An 18,092-nucleotide genomic window follows, 5' to 3' on the forward strand; every position below is an offset into this window, starting at 1 on the left:
TCACAAAAGTCAAGATAAAGTAGAATTCCTAAGAGAATTGTCATTGTCTTCCTATTTCTTGACATGTAGGATTAAGGCTCATGCACAGAATCATGATGAGATACAGACCAAAATATGGTGGTAAATAGGACGTGAAATACATTTAGATTTGTCTACTTCTACCTTTGGATGTAAGACGGTTTTAGGATAGAGCAAGTATAGGAAATGGGTAATAACTAGAGATGAGCGAGCACCAAAATGCTCGGGTGCTCGTTACTCGAGACGAACTTTTCGCGATGCTCGAGGGTTCGTTTCGAATAACGAACCCCATTGAAGTCAATTGGCGACCCGAGCATTTTTGTATATCGCCGATGCTCGCTAAGGTTTTCGTTTGTGAAAATCTGGGCAATTCAAGAAAGTGATGGGAACGATACAGCAACAGATAGGGCAGGCGAGGGGCTACATGTTGGGCTGCATCTCAAGTTCCCAGGTCCCACTATTAAGCCACAATAGCGGCAAGAGTGGGCCCCCCCTCCCAACAATTTTTACTTCTGAAAAGCCCTCATTAGCAATGCATACCTTAGCTAAGCACCACACTACCTCCAACAAAGCACAATCACTGCCTGCATGACACTCCACTGCCACTTCTCCTGGGTTACATGCTGACCAACCCCCACGACCCAGTGTCCACAGCGCACACCAAACTGTCCCTGCCCAGCCTTCAGCTGCCCTCATGCCACGCCACCCTCATGTCTATTTAAAAGTGTGTCTGCCAGAGGAACCGCAGGCACACACTGCAGAGGGTTGGCACGGCTAGGCAGCGACCCTCTTTAAAAGGGGCGGGGCGATAGTCCACAATGCTGTACATAAACAATGAGAAATCCAATCCTGTGCCACCTCCATCTGGAGATGCACACGTGGGCATAGCAATGGGGAACCTATGTGCCACACACTATTCATTCTGTCAAGGTGTCTGCATGCCCCAGTCAGACCGCGGTTTTTTATAAATAGTCACAGGCAGGTACAACTCCGCAATGGGAATTCCGTGTGCACCCACAGCATGGGTGGCTCCCTGGAACCCACCGACTGTACATAAATGTATCCCATTGCAGTGCCCTGGACAGCAGAGCTAATGTCAGATTAAATGCAGGTGGGCTTTGGCCCACACTGCATGCCCCAGTCAGACTGGGGTTCTTTAGAAGTGGACAGATGCAGTTACAACTCCCTGTGGACCCACAGCATGGGTGACTCCCTGGAACCCACCGGCGGTACATAAATATATTCCATTGCATTGCCCATCACAGCTGAGGTAATAATGTCATGTTTAATGCAGGTGGGCTTCGGCCCACACTGCATGCCCCAGTCAGACTGGGGTTCTTTAGAAGTGGACACATGCAGTTACAACTCCCTGTGGACCCACAGCATGGGTGGGTGCCCGGAACCCACCGGCGGTACATAAATATATCCCATTGCATTGCCCATCACAGCTGAGGTAATGTCATGTTTAATGCAGGTGAGCTTCGGCCCACACTGCATGCCCCAGTCAGACTGGGGTTCTTTAGAAGTGGACAGATGCAGTTACAACTCCCTGTGGACCCACAGCATGGGTGGCTCCCTGGAACCCACCGGCGGTACATAAATATATCCCATTGCATTGCCCATCACAGCTGAGGTACTAATGTCATGTTTAATGCAGGTGGGCTTCGGCCCACACTGCATGCCCCAGTCAGACTGGGGTTCTTTAGAAGTGGACACATGCAGTTACAACTCCCTGTGGACCCACAGCATGGGTGGGTGCCCGGAAGCCACCGGCGGTACATAAATATATCCCATTGCATTGCCCATCACAGCTGAGGTAATGTCATGTTTAATGCAGGTGGGCTTCGGCCCACACTGCATGCCCCAGTCAGACTGGGGTTCTTTAGAAGTGAACAGATGCAATTACAACTCCCTGTGGACCCACAGCATGGGTGGCTCCCTGGAACCCACCGGCGGTACATAAATATATCCCATTGCATTGTCCATCACAGCTGAGGTAATAATGTCATGTTTAATGCAGGTGGGCTTCGGCCCACACTGCATGCCCCAGTCAGACTGGGGTTCTTTAGAAGTGGACACATGCAGTTACAACTCCCTGTGGACCCACAGCATGGGTGGGTGCCCGGAAGCCACCGGCGGTACATACATATATCCCATTGCATTGCCCATCACAGCTGAGGTAATGTCATGTTTAATGCAGGTGGGCTTCGGCCCACACTGCATGCCCCAGTCGGACTGGGGTTCTTTAGAAGTGGACACATGCAGTTACAACTCCTTGTGGACCCACAGCATGGGTGGCTCCCTGGAACCCACCGGCGGTACATAAATACATCCCATTGCAGTGCCCAACACAGCTGATGTAATGTCAGCTGTAATGCAGGTGGGCTAAAAATTAATTTGATTAATTTGAGCACAGTATTAGTTCCATTTCAGTAGTAGTAGCAGTCAAGACAGGCCACAGTAACATATCACTATCAGCAGTATAGGGGGAGTACAGTATTAGTTCCATTTCAGTAGTAGTAGCACTCAAGACAGGCCCCAGTAACAATTCCGAAGCAGCAGTATAGGGAGAGCACAGTCTTAGTTCCATTTCAGTAATAGTAGCAGTCAAGACAGGCCCCAGTAACAAGTCCGAAGCAGCAGTATAGGGAGAGCACAGTATTAGTTCCATTTCAGTAGTAGTAGCAGTCAAGACAGGCCACAGTAACATTCCCGTTGCAGCAGTTTAGGGAGATAACAGTCTCTTGCACATTTCAGTAGTTGCAGTATAGACAAGGCCCCAGTTACATTTATGTAGCAAAAGTGTAGGCCAACCCCACACACCTTGCTGTACCATGAGTGTAGGCGAAGCCCATGAAAATTACTAGGATTACACTGTAGGCGAGGGCCCCCAAAAATTGGTGTACCAACAGTACTAATGTACCTCAGAAAAATTGCCCATGCCCAACCAAGACGGCAGGTGAAACCCATTAATCGCTTTGGTTAATGTGGCTTAATTGGTAACTAGGCCTGGAGGCAGCCCAGTTAAAATAAAAATTGGTTGAGGTGAAAGTTTCAACGCTTTAATGAGCATTGAAACGTCTACAAAATTGTTTAGAAAAATTATATGACTGAGCCTTGTGGGCCTAAGAAAAATTGCCCGTTCGGCGTGATTACGTGAGGTTTCAGGAGGAGGAGCAGGAGGAGGAGGAGGAATATTATACACAGATTGATGAAGCAAAAATGTCCCCGTTTTTTATAGTGATAGAGAACGATGCTTCCATCTGCGGGTGCAGCCTACGTATTGCTTAGGTATCGCTGCTGTCCGCTGGTGAAGAAGAGAAGTCTGGGGAAATCCACGCTTTGTTCATCTTGATGAGTGTAAGCCTGTCGGCACTATCGGTTGACAGGCGCGTACGCTTATCCGTGATGATTCCCCCAGCCGCACTAAACACCCTATCTGACAAGACGCTAGCCGCAGGACAAGCAAGCACCTCCAGGGCATACAGCGCGAGTTCAGGCCACGTGTCCAGCTTCGACACCCAGTAGTTGTAGGGGGCAGAGGCGTCACGGAGGACGGTCGTGCGATCGGCTACGTACTCCCTCACCATCCTTTTACAGTGCTCCCGCCGACTCAGCCTTGACTGGGGAACGGTGACACAGTCTTGCTGGGGAGCCATAAAGCTGTCAAGGGCCTTAGAGAGTGTTGCCCTGCCTGTGCTGTACATGCTGCCTGATCTCCGCGCCTCCCCTGCTACCTGGCCCTCGTAACTGCGCCTTCGGCCACTAGCGCTGTCGGATGGGAATTTTAACATCAGTTTGTCCGCCAGGGTCCTGTGGTATAGCATCACTCTCGAACCCCTTTCCTCTTCGGGTATGAGAGTGGAAAGGTTCTCCTTATACCGTGGGTCAAGCAGTGTGTACACCCAGTAATCCGTAGTGGCCAGAATGCGTGTAACGCGAGGGTCACGAGAAAGGCATCCTAACATGAAGTCAGCCATGTGTGCCAGGGTACCTGTACGCAACACATGGCTGTCCTCACTAGGAAGATCACTTTCAGGATCCTCCTCCTCCTCCTCCCCTTCCTCCTCCTCCTCAGGCCATACACGCTGAAAGGATGACAGGCAAGCAGCATGTGTACCCTCAGCAGTGGGCCAAGCTGTCTCTTCCCCCTCCTCCTCATCTTCCTCCTCCTCCTCCTCAACGCGCTGAGATATAGACAGGAGGATGCTCTGACTATCCAGCGACATACTGTCTTCCCCCGGCTCTGTTTCCGAGCGCAAAGCGTCTGCCTTTATGCTTTGCAGGGAACTTCTCAAGAGGCATAGCAGAGGAATGCTGACGCTAATGATTGCAGCATCGCCGCTCACCACCTGGGTAGACTCCTCAAACTTTCCAAGGACCTGGCAGATGTCTGCCAACCAGGCCCACTCTTCTGAAAAGAATTGAGGAGGCTGACTCCCACTGTGCCGCCCATGTTGGAGTTGGTATTCCACTATAGCTCTACGCTGCTCATAGAGCCTGGCCAACATGTGGAGCGTAGAGTTCCACCGTGTGGGCACGTCGCACAGCAGTCGGTGCACTGGCAGATGAAACCGATGTTGCAGGGTGCGCAGGGTGGCAGCGTCCGTGTGGGACTTGCGGAAATGTGCGCAGAGCCGGCGCACCTTTCCGAGCAGGTCTGACAAGCGTGGGTAGCTTTTCAGAAAGCGCTGAACCACCAAATTAAAGACGTGGGCCAGGCCAGGCAGAGCCGCCACCAGGTTACGGCCGTTGTCACACACGACCATGCCCGGTTGGAGGCTCAGCGGCGCAAGCCAGCGGTCGGTCTGCTCTGTCAGACCCTGCAGCAGTTCGTGGGCCGTGTGCCTCTTATCTCCTAAGCTGAGTAGTTTAAGCACGGCCTGCTGACGCTTGCCCACCGCTGAGCTGCCACGCCGCACGACACCGACTGCTGGCGACGTGCTGCTGCTGCTGACACATCTTTATTGCGAGACAGAGGTTGCGTTGGAGGAGGAGGAGGAGGAGGAGGGTGCTTTAGTGGAGGAAGCATACACCGCCGCAGATACCACCACTGAGCTGGGGCCCGCAACTCAGGGGTGGGTAGGACGTGAGCGGTCCCAGGCTCTGACTCGGTCCCAGCCTCCACTAAATTCACCCAATGTGCCGTCAGGGAGATATAGTGGCCCTGCCCGCCTGTGCTTGTCCACGTGTCCGTTGTTAAGTGGACCTTGGCAGTAACCGCGTTGGTGAGGGCGCGTACAATGTTGCGGGAGACGTGGTCGTGCAGGGCTGGGACGGCACATCGGGAAAAGTAGTGGCGACTGGGAACTGAGTAGCGCGGGGCCTCCGCCGCCATCATACTTTTGAAGGACTCCGTTTCCACAACCCTATACGGCAGGATCTCCAGGCTGATAAATTTGGCTATGTGCACGTTTAACGCTTGAGCGTGCGGGTGCGTGGCGGCGTACTTGCGCTTGCGCTCAAACACTTGCGCTAGCGACAGCTGGACGGTGCGCTGAGAAACATTGGTGGATGGGGCCGAGGACAGCGGAGGTGAGGGTGTGGGTGCAGGCCAGGAGACGGTAGTGCCTGTGTCCTCAGAGCGGGGTTGGATCTCAGTGGCAGGTTCGGGCACAGGGGGAGAGGCAGCGGTGCAAACCGGAGGCGGTGAACGGCCTTCGTCCCACCTTGTGGGGTGCTTGGCCATCATATGTCTGCACATGCTGGTGGTGGTGAGGCTGGTGGTGGTGGCTCCCCGGCTGATCTTGGCGCGACAAAGGTTGCACACCACTGTTCGTCGGTCGTCTGCACTCTCAGTGAAAAACTGCCAGACCTTTGAGCACCTCGGCCTCTGCAGGGTGGCATGGCGCGAGGGGGCGCTTTGGGAAACAGTTGGTGGATTATTCGGTCTGGCCCTGCCTCTACCCCTGGACACCGCACTGCCTCTTGCAACCTGCCCTGCTGCTGCCCTTGCCTCCCCCTCTGAAGACCTGTCCTCAGTAGGCGTAGCAAACCAGGTGGGGTCAGTCACCTCATTGTCCTGCTGCTCTTCCTCCGAATCCTCTGTGCGTTCCTCCCTCGGACTTACTGCCCTTACTACTACCTCACTGATAGACAACTGTGTCTCATCGTCATCGTCCTCCTCACCCACTGAAAGGTCTTGAGACAGTTGGCGGAAGTCCCCAGCCTCATCCCCCGGACCCCGGGAACTTTCCAATGGTTGGGCATCAGTCACGATAAACTCCTCTGGTGGGAGAGGAACCACTGCTGCCCAATCTGAGCAGGGGCCCGAGAACAGTTCCTGGGAGTCTGCCCGCTCCTCAGAATGTGTCATTGTAATGGAGTGAGGAGGCTGGGAGGAAGGAGGGGCAGCAGCCAGAGGATTCTGAGTTGCAGCAGTGGACAGTGTAGAACTGTGGGTGGACGATAGTTTGCTGGAAGCACTTTCTGCTATCCACGACAGGACCTGCTCACACTGCTCATTTTCTAATAAAGGTCTACCGCGTGGACCCATTAATTGTGCGATGAATGTGGGGACGCCAGAAACGTGCCTCTCTCCTAATCCCGCAGCAGTCGGCTGCGATACACCTGGATCAGGAGCTCGGCCTGTGCTCACACCCTGACTTGGGCCTCCGCGTCCTCAGCCGCGTCCACGTCCTCTAGGCCTACCCCTACCCCTCAGCATGCTGTATTACCAGTAATGCAGAAACAGAACGCTGTAATTAAATGTGCCGCTTATTGGCCTGTGGTTGGAGGCTGACTTCGCTTACGGAACGCCAGGAAATAATTTTCTGCAAGCCTGCTGTAACACTTAGCTGGCTGCGTATGAATTTGGAGAACTACTACACCCAGCAGAGACCCAGAACACTGAGGACACTCACAGGCAGCCCAAATAGATTTTTACCCACAAATTTTTTTGCAAAGGCCCACTGCCTATATTCAATCAATAATATGTCTTCTGTCCCTGCCTAAGCACTTCTGGCCCTAGGGTATGTCACAGAACTGCAAAGTGTTGCACTGTGAACTGCAACACAGCGGTGATTTCAGAGCCCAGACAGAGCCAGGAAATAATTTTGCGCAAGCCTGCTGTAACACTTAGCTGGCTGCGTATGAATTTGGAGAACTACTACACTCAGCACAGACCCAGAACACTGAGGACACTCACAGGCAGCCCAAATAGATTTTTTCCCACAAATTTTTTTGCAAAGGCCCACTGCCTATATTCAATCAATAATATGTCTTCTGTCCCTGCCTAAGCACTTCTGGCCCTGGAGTATGTCACAGAACTGCAGAGTGTTGCACTGTGAACTGCAACACAGCGGTGATTTCAGAGCCCAGACAGAGCAAGGAAATAATTTGGCGCAAGCCTGCTGTAACACTTAGCTGGCTGCGTATGAATTTGGAGAACTACTACACCCAGCACAGACCCAGAACACTGAGGACACTCACAGGCAGCCCAAATAGATTTTTTTCCCACAAATTTTTTTGCAAAGGCCCACTGCCTATATTCAATCAATAATATGTCTTCTGTCCCTGCCTAAGCGCTTCTGGCCCTGGAGTATTACTGCAGGGTGCAATGCTCTGCACGGCCGATATACCAAAAAAAAAAAAATGTGCAACACTGCAAAAAGCAACCTCCACACTACTGCACACTGTTAGATGTGGCCCTAAGAAGGACCGTTGGGGTTCTTGAAGCCTAAAATACTCCTAACGCTCTCCCTATAGCAGCTCCAACAAGATAGCACTGTCCCTGATCTCTGTCAGAATGCATCTGTGGCGAGCCGCGGGAGGGGCCGATTTTTATACTCGGGTGACACCTGATCTCGCCAGCCACTCACTGCAGGCGGGTGGTATAGGGCTTGAACGTTGCAGGGGGAAGTTGTAATGCCTTCCCTGTCTTTCAATTGGCCAGAAAAGCGCGCTAACGTCTCAGAGATGAAAATGAAAGTAACCCAAACATCGCGTGGTGCTCGTTACGAGTAACGAGCATCTCGAACACGCTAATACTCGAACGAGTATCAAGCTCGGACGAGTACGTTCGCTCATCTCTAGTAATAATTATACAATCCAGACAAAGTAGCATAATGATATTATATGCATGCCATTTCATAATTATCCAAGGGGGGTCACCTACATCTACTGAGTTGTTTGCTTCTAAGCAATCACACATATTTATATGTTATTGTACATATGTATTTGGAATGCAATGACTCTATGGGACATCCTTATATTTGTATCATGCAACATATGCTGCCTGTTCTAGCCTAAATGTAATTTTGTATCAAGATTTATATATTTATATTTTACTGTTTATTTTCATGTATATTTTTTCTTAGATTGCCGATATGAATAATACAGATGTATAGTATAGATGCATAATGAATTTAACCTCTATGTTGAGATTGCGGTGGTCATATGACATTCTACGAAACATGCCATGCATGGAGTTATGCCCATGCCATATAAAAATAAAAACACATGGTCACATACATTACTCTATTGACCATCATTGGTTTTATTTAACAAAGCAAGTCATATTGCAAATAACAAATATGCTTGTGTGCATGAGGCCTTAGGCCTCATGTCCACGGGAAAAATCAGGCAGAATTCCGCAGCGGGTCTTTCCTTTCCAGCAGACATAAAGCCTAAAAGATGTACTTACCTGTCCGGATGCTGCAGATCTGCCCTGCATGCGCTGTGCACTCTTTTTTTTTTTTTAACTCCTGCTCTCCGGCACGGAATTCAGCTGCGGGTGTGCCGCGGATCTGGGCAGCTTCCATAGGCTTCAATAGAAGCCTGCGGGAGCTGTCCCCGCGGGAGACCCGCACTAAAATGGAGCATGCTGCGGGTGTTTTCCCGCAGACGCAATCCGCGCCTCAAGGGAAAATGACATCCGCAGGTATTTAAATACCTGCAGGTGTCCAATGCAACCCTATGGGGCGCAGATCATGCGTGCGGGTGACCCGCTGCAGATCTGTCCCTGTGAACATGAGGCCTTAATGTATAAAACCAACTTAAGACCAGTTCCATTGTAATCTAAAGAAAACAGTTTTGACTTACATTACCTGCTAGGCTAATATTTATACTAATAAATTACCCAGCAAACCTAGAGTCACAGCATTAAAGCAGTGACTAGCTAAGGGATAGTACGATTGGTCACTGTACTATTATGCAAAGGGCCAGTCCAACCCTGGACTCCAGCAATTTTCTATATCTATTTGTTTTGATTGTATACATTTAATTACTTTATAATGACCATCTTTCAAGAGCTATTCATACAAAGTATGATTATAGAAAGACTAAGCCACTATATTATAGCTATAAATTAATATTATTGCAATGGCTATAAATATATAACCACTGGCTGCATATATAGTACTACCGTACGTAATGCATACAAATTGTCTTCTCATACTATTTATTATTACATTTTCAAAAAAGACAAGCAGAACAACATGTCAATTTTTTTAATATTAGGTAAACTGTATTATGTCAAGAATATATATACTGAACCAGGACAGTCCCAGATCACTTCCCCACCGTTCTGATGACTTAATATAGATTGTAAAAGTAAAAAAAGCTACCGGTATCTGTCTAGTCTCTAAGGCTAATTTCACACTAGCAAGCGCGATATCAGGTCATGAAACATGCCTCTCATCACTTCAGGGAAGTACCGCTCGGCAAGTGTTTCCCATTGTTTTCAAGGGGAAACCTCGCACCGCACGCACGTGCACCTAGCACACCGTGCAATGTTTTTTTCCTCCCAATTGAAAACAATAGGCGAGGCGTTCGGAGGGAATGCCCAAAGATTGGAAATGCTGCGATTTTTTCCCACACCGCAATGCGAAAGAAATTGCTCATGTATATGATCCCCTTCAAAAGAAGTGCGTTCATATTTGTGCAAGACATGTGCACCTCCAGCCCACTTTTGTCGTCTGTGTGAAAGCGGCCTAAGGAAGAAGGTCACTTTAGAAGATAAATCTTTCCATCCATTTAGGGCTTCTTCACACGGGCATATGCAAAACTATGCCTGCCACTACGGAGCAGAGTCGCACATGAACGAAGTACAAATCTATTTTTTTTTACCTTTAAAACTCTGCACTTTCCATACGAGTTTGAAAAAAAAGCACGGGAAAATAGGTCTTGCCCTATCTTTCCCGCTTGTAGTATTAACTACGTGTGAGAAAGATAGGACAAGTTCTATCTTTTCTCGCTCGTTCTATTAATGGGCAAGAATACTACTAGTGAAAACTAAACCATTGAAATCAATGGTTTTGTTTCGTCCTGTTATGTGGCCGTGATTATCACACATGAACAATCTGTTAATGGTATCATACATAAAAAGAATTTGGGGACGTATCTCAGAAGCATTTTAAAATAACCCAATATTGTCATGTAATGTAGAAGTCAAAGAATAGCCATCCTGTTACCTTTATCTGATATAGTAACATACTAACATAGTATGTAAGGCCAAAAAAGACATGCTTCCATCCAGTTCACCCTATTACCACCACAATGTTGATTCAGAGGAAGGCAAAAAAAAACTATTAGGTAGAAGCCAGTTGTCCCCATTAAAGAGAAAGAAAATTCTTCCTGACTTCGATCTGGCAATCGGAATAATCTGTGGATCAACAACCCTTCTGTTATTAATGATTATACAAGGCTTTTATGGCTCTTATACAGTTTTAATGGGTTTGGTGAACTTTTGGAAAAGTTCCGCAAACCAGCCAAACCCAACTTTTCAGAAATTTGGTCATCACTATTTGGTAGTTAATAGCCACTGCATACAGAGAACAATGCACAAGACTTCACTATTAGGGCGAGCACCCACTGGCGTTTTTTTACCTGCGTTTTGCGTTTTGCGTTTTTCCTGCACAGGCATAGAGATAACATGTGTTCCTGTCCACTGGCATTTTTTTTGCGTTGCGTTTGCGTTTTTAACATAGGAACTGTCAGTTGCATATGTGTCCTTATTTTTCTCCTAATGCACCCATGAAAGTCAATGGAAATTAATGGAAAAGCCGTGAAAACGCCGCGAAAAACGCGCGGAAAAATCGCGGAAAACGCAAACGCCAGTGGGTGCTCGCCCTTATAGTGATGTTTTGATCCGGTAATGTAGTCATCACAATTTGACCCTTATCAAAGTCACTCAGATTCTTGCACTTGTCCATATTTTTCTGCTACAAGCACATCAACTTCAAGAACTGACTGTTCTCTAGCTTCTTAATATATCCCACCCCTTGATGGGTGCCATTGTAATGAGATAATCAATATTATTTAGTTCCACTGGTTTTAATGTTATGGCTGGTTGTTATATATTATATTATCATATTAAGTTATTCTTCAGAACTTGTCAAGATTATGCATAGCTCCTCAGGCTTTGCTCGAAGAATATAGTACTATGTACACAATGGACATTTTGAATTGATATTGTCCTTCCCCACTGAACTTGTTCATCAATGTATTTTGAAAGATAACACAAAGGCTTGATGTCTATACATCATTTTGGGCTTAGTAGAATTTTGAATACAAACTTATTTCTTAGTACACCTGCTGTGAGGAGGATTTAACACCCCAGTGCACAGAACAATGCAATTTATATTCAGATTTATACTTCAGAGGAACATTGAATTTCAAAGACATTGCTGAATGGATTTCCAAATGAAGAGTAATAAGCTGGTATTTTTAAGAATTGCTGTGTTTTCAGCAATATTTAAAGTGGTACGGCCCCCTATCTCCCGAGCTGAAAATAAAATATGCAATGTCAAACTTTTTCTGACTTGGCTATTATTTAAATTGTTGAAAGCCTCCCTTTTGTCATGGAGACATAATGATTACTTTATTTAAAAATATGTGAAGTGAATCAACATCACCATATTAATGGGATGAACCTCTACGATGGCCGATGAAATGAAATAATGAGTCTCTATAGATGAAGATGGAAATGAGCATTATTATTCATGAGTCATTAAAGCAGTTTGCAGTTTCTGCTTGTATATATTATGGAAATCAGGAGTTGCCATTAACAGTTGAATATCAAAGCATGTCAATTTAATATATGGGAATTTTAATAAACTTACCTGACCACGTTCCAGCAACATGTTCTTCTCCTACTAGCTTCCAAGTTTTGTGGCAGCACAGGTAGGGATGGCAGATAGTACATACATTGCCGCGTTCAACCTGGACGCGCTGGATCTGTTATCCACAGATCTCCAACAAATGCAAAAGAACGAATGGCAGAACAAAAAAAAAATAGAACCAAAATATGGGAAACACTGTCCCAATATAACTAAATTAAGGGAAGGGCCCTGCCTGGAGGCAGGACGATCATCCTGATAACGATGGCCCTGGCCGCATGCGTCAGCCCCTAGTTGACCTCACGTGAGAAAGAACACAAGAATACCAAAACTAGAAAAGAATACAATCGCAGTACTTAGCTTGAGATGCGGTAGGTAACTGATAGAGATGAGCGAGCGTACTCGGAAAAGCACTACTCGCTCGAGTAATTTGCTTTATCCGAGTATCGCTGTGCTCGTCCCTGAAGATTCGGGTGCCGGCACGGAGCGGGGAGCTGCAGGGGAGAGCGGGGAGGAACGGAGGGGAGATCTTTCTCTCCCTCTCTCCCGCCCGCTCTCCCCTGCTCCCCGCTGCGACTCACCTGTCAGCCGCAGCGGCACCCGAATCTTCAGGGACGAGCACAGCGATACTCGGATAAAGCAAATTACTCGAGCGAGTAGTGCTTTTCCGAGTATGCTCACTCATCTCTAGTAGCTGAGCAATCCAGGACCAAGCTCTGACTGCAAGCTCAGCCAGGGAGAGATTGGCAATCAACAGCAGTTCAGTTCAGTATCCAGCCAGGTTAAGTAGGCAGGCTAATTACCCACAGGTGCGACTGAGCATGTCACACCCAATACCACATCCACTGAGTCAGAAGATGTAGAACCATCTCCAAAACCAGCAGAAGACTTGTCAGCAAGGCAGCAATCCCAGCACCGCCGCAACATATATGGTTTGTAAGGACGTTCGATTAATCAAAACCAGGAGCAGCATTTAAGAGTGCTTCTCCATGAACTCTTTGCCAGTTATTATTTTACTCTTGTTTTGACTTCAGCTTGTATGACCTTGCTTCGGATTGTTCCAAGTTACCACATACTAATATTTCCTGAGATCTGTCACATGAACACAGCTTGCCTAACTATGCTTCCAGCTACTCCACAACAATATATTCCTTATCTGTTTGACCATTGTTATGAACTTTAGCAATTCTGACTATAAATACCAGTATCATAACTTTCAGTTTATCTAGCTGCACTGAGTGGTATATTTCTGCAATAAGCCTCAGGCCTCATGTCCACGGGGAAAATCAGATCCGCTGCAGATTCTCCATGGAGAATCTGCAGCGGGTCCCTCCTGCCCCGCGGACATGAGCGCCGAAAATAAGAATTTAAAAGTATTTACCATCCGGCGCGGGCGGAGAAGATCAGCTGTTCCTCACGGCCGGATCTTCATTTTCGGCCGGCGGATGAATTCCTGACGCCGGCGGCACGTCGCCGGCACGTCGCCGACGTGCCGCGCGCATGCGCCGGGCACATCCGCCGAGCCGAAGCAAGGAAGATGCGGCCGTGAGGAACAGCTGACCTTCCCCGCCCGCGCCGGATGGTAAATACTTTAAATTCCTATTTTAGGTCTCCCGCGGATCCGGACGGCTTCCATAGGCTTCAATAGAAGCCCGCGGGAGCCGTCCCCGCGGGAGACCCGCACGAAAATGGAGCATGGTCCGGATTTTTCCATGCTCCATTTTTTTTAAAATCCCTTTTATTGACGATCCGCGGGTATTTATCTACCCGCGGGTGGTCAATGCATCCCTATGGGATGCGGATCCGCATGCAGGAAATCCGCTGCGGATCCTAAATCCTATTTTGCCCGTGGACATGAGCCCTTAGTCAGTATCAATGCTCCTATCAAATGTTCCTTAAGGCTATGTACACCTTTGGACTCTTTTTCTTTTAAGCAATGTAATTTTGGAAATAAGGATGTAATTGAAATTGTTCTTCATTAAAAAATTCTGATTGTTTGATTTGTACGCTTTAAGGTACAATCTTATCAAAATATGTCAGTGAGAGTAAGCTGTTAGCTCCTGCCCTAGCCTGCTCCCCCAGTTGCAAATGTGCAATTTTACTAAGCTAATACAGAAGGCTATGTGGCAATGTCGGAGAATGGTGGTGAACAGCAGAGCAAAGAAAGCTAACTTTAGGCCCCCTGTCCACGGCATTGCTATGGAAAGCGCCGGCACCTGTCCACGAGCGGAGAATGCTCGCGGCGAGCAACTCACAGCATGCTGTGAATTGCCCCAATTCTCCGCGGTCAGCCTATCTATTAGATAGGGCTGACCGGCGAAGATTCACTGGCGGCTCCAGCTCCCGGTTGGCGGCTCCCGCAGCGGAGTTTCGCCATGGGATGCCCCATCGCCCATGGACAGCCGGCCTTACAGAGGGCTGAATTCAGGTATTCAGAGAGAAAAGGAGAGAAAGCTGAGAAAGCTTTATAGTATTGAGTGAGTGTGGTTATGCTAAACAGTCTCTGAAAGAGGAGAGGAAAAGGGAAGCTGAGTTTGTGCACATTCAAGAGAGAGATCAGCTAATCAGTTTTGGGAATGTCTCCAAGACTGAAACTTGAATGCAGGATAGTCAAGTCAAGCCAAGTATGAGCCTTTTCAAATGCATGAGAAGGAAAACGCAATGCAAAAACCAGATTAATGCATCATTTTTTTTCTGCAGGGACTTAGTAAGATATGTGTGTATTGATTTTCCATGTACAAAGGTTTCCATAGCCTTTAAGGCCCAATCAGGGCCCTTAAAAGCTATTTCATTAGCATTTAGGAGATACAACATAAAAAAGCAAGAGTTGATAAATTTAGTTAAAAAAATAATAATTAATAATCATATTAATCTTTAAATAATCTTTAATCAACCATATTCAAAGCCTGGCTCATTAATCAATAACTCCATCTGCAGAATGTTATATATAATAATAACTGTCATACAATGTTGGAAAAAATATACAATATATACATGTATTTAAGGGTATGTTCACAAAAAAAAGACTTTTGCTGTGGATTTGACATGAATTCCACATCCAATTTGCAGTAAATCTGCATCATCTACATGTAAGTCTACCATTCATTTGAATGAGCTGCAGTCTATTTGTTGGCCATAATTGCATGCATATTAGTATCATGGTTATAGTGGCTTAAGTGGCCCTTTACCGAAGAGGCCCTTTATCAAATTTTAAACATGGGGAAACAGGGTAAACAAAGGAATGACCTGTTAATTTAAGATAGGCAACACAGAAAGTTAACCAGCTACATGAGAGATGTACAGTATTAGTTAAAATTTGCTTTCATAAAGGTCGATAATTGGGTATAAACATTCCTATCATTTCCCAAATCATTGGCCCTTGATCAATCTACAAATGATCAAATGCTCATTTACAGCTGATTGGATCTTTTATGAGGGCATAAAGATGCTTTCTCATCAGCAACATGTCTTCCTAGGAAAATGCTGACAACTAATGCTTTCTGTATGGGGAAGAATGATCACATTAATCATTGTTCATCGCCATGCTAGTGATTTTCTGCCACATTTAAACTGCAATAATGAGTTCTGATCAATATGCTATATCGTCAATTGGCACTTGTTAACAAACAAAATATCTGTCCATGTAAATCCATCCTAATGAGTTTGCTTGAAATGGAAGGCACAGTTCCCCAAAGAGTTTACCAGCTGTGTTTTTCTACTACAACACATTTCTTTATTACTTTTAAAATTTCTGTTTTAAATTATAATTAAGCTAATAAATACTTCAATAAATAAAACTCCATGAGAAAAAAATGACTGTATTTCTACATGATGAAAGATTTTGTGCTGAAATGAACGCCTTGCATTTGCATGTTCTGTATAATATTGCAGTTGACCTTTAATGACTAATTAACATTTGTACTTTGCACAGAGGGTGACAATAAACCAGTGCACTGAGTGCATACAATGTGAGTGAATAAAAAGGACCCACTTCATTCAATTCTGAAGTTTGTTCTGTAAGGACACATTACTTGTATACCCCCAACTCTCTATCTAAATACATACTGACACAGAGTATGTATTGTACACACACCAAGGGAATTATTGGCTTACTCTTACGGGCAGTTAGCCAACTAGAAGAGTGATTTTGCATTACTTTTGGCAACTCCTATCCTTTGAGCTTTATAATTAACAAACCACAAAGACATAAACTCATAGTCCAGCATTTAATTCAGCAAGTCATTAAATATTCCCAGTGTCAGATTAGTAGGATATTTCTGTTACTCTTACATTTTGGAGGTTTAAACAAGACATTTAAAGCTTAAGGAACTGTTAAAGTGTGTTATTAAGGGAGGGAGAAATTATGAAAATGAATTGTGAATACTGAGGTAAATATTAACCCCTTCAGTGGCAGGTTTATTATTACCATATCACGCCTCACAGGGCCGGTGTTTAAATAGGAGTCAACAATGCAATTTGATCTCGCAAATATTTATTAAGGAATGCAACAATCACATTGCAACATTGTTTTAGAATGAAAGAATACATTATAACCATTTTGGAAAATAATTTCCAAATTTTGGAGGAAGGAGATTTTTCGGGGCGTGCCACTAAAGGGGTTAAAGGGGTTGTCCACCGCCCAAACTGATTTTCTTTTCCCCCATGAATGCCCTGTAGAGTAGAAGCATCACACACAACAGCCTTTCCCATAAAAATCGATATTCTGCTCACCTTTTTATTCCTTTTCTTCCCTTTATAAAGTTTGCCTGAAGAATTTTCCAAAGATGGCGCCGCTGGCTAGTTCCCATGATGCACTGCTGCCACTCTCTCCCCAGCGTGCGCGCTCCCGATGACACCGGTCACATGACTGGAGGACCGGCGTCATAATGCAGACGCACACTTCACTGCTTTGAATGGAGCCGGCAGCCGTCCGGTCCCATTCAGAGCAATGAGAGGGCAGGGAGAGCAGTGCGATCTCCTGCTACTGCTGTGACAGATGTAGCAGGAGATTCCTTCATCTCCTTAGCATGTCCCCTCATCACTGGACACTGTGACAGCAGTGTCCCAGTGTCCAGTAATGAGGGGACATGATGAGGAGATGAAGGAATCTACTGCTACACCTGTCAGAGCTCTAGCAGGAGATCGTGATCTGTAGCAGCACTTTAATAGCAGAGAATCGCGATCCTCAGCTATTGAAAGTGAAAGTAGCACCAAGCATGACACACACACACACACCGCCCCCTCCACACTGCCCCCACACACATGCACCCCACAGTGTCCCCCTCCAGTGCCCCCCCCCACGCAAGCCACAAGCTGACAGCTCCGACCAGCAGCCCCCGCCCCCCGCAAGCTACCAGCTGACAGCTCCGACCAGCAGCATCCTCCTCCCCCCCACTGGCTGACAGCTCCGACCAGCAGCTCCCCCACCTTCCCCCTCACCCCCATCCCGGGACTACTGACAGCTCGCAGCACCCCTCCCCCGTGAGAGACCGGCACTCCACTCCCCCTCCTCCACTCCCCTTACCTGTCAGCTGAAGATCCCGCGGCCGCGCGTCCCCTGCAGGCAGACCAGAGCTTCCTGAAGCAGCCGGCAGAAGAAGATCTACTGCGCATGCGCGGAGTAGAAGAAGCGCGTCCCCGTGCAGAGAACACCTGGAGCTGGCCCGACAAGAAGAGGACAAGAGACTTGTCGAAACCAATGGCAACCGAGGAGCAACACAGGGGGGGGGGCACCCCAAAAGGTAAGTGAATAACTTCCGTTTGCCTAATTTACAATGCACAATGTATATTACAAAGTGCATTGTACTGGGCAAACAGAAGTAATGAGATTCATTCTTTATGGCCGGACAACCCCTTTAAAGGATCTTTCCAGGAGAAAAACTATTGATGACCTATCCTCTTGATAGCTCACCAACCTCAGATTTGCTAGATTATGCCACTTTGCATCCTTGTGAAGCAGATGATAAACAAAGCTGCTATAGACGTCAAAACACCATTCATGGTGGCCTAGTTTGA

At 46.9% G+C, this 18,092-nt stretch overlaps 1 protein-coding gene across 1 annotated transcript in view; it reads right to left on the bottom strand.

Moving 5' to 3' along the window:
- Window positions 1-18,092, bottom strand: part of GABRG2 (gamma-aminobutyric acid type A receptor subunit gamma2) — a 142,649-nt gene that overhangs the window by 18,079 nt on the left and 106,478 nt on the right. The window lies entirely within an intron of this gene.

This window comes from Eleutherodactylus coqui, chromosome 2, assembly GCF_035609145.1.
Source record: "Eleutherodactylus coqui strain aEleCoq1 chromosome 2, aEleCoq1.hap1, whole genome shotgun sequence".
NCBI classification, from domain to species: domain Eukaryota; kingdom Metazoa; phylum Chordata; class Amphibia; order Anura; family Eleutherodactylidae; genus Eleutherodactylus; species Eleutherodactylus coqui.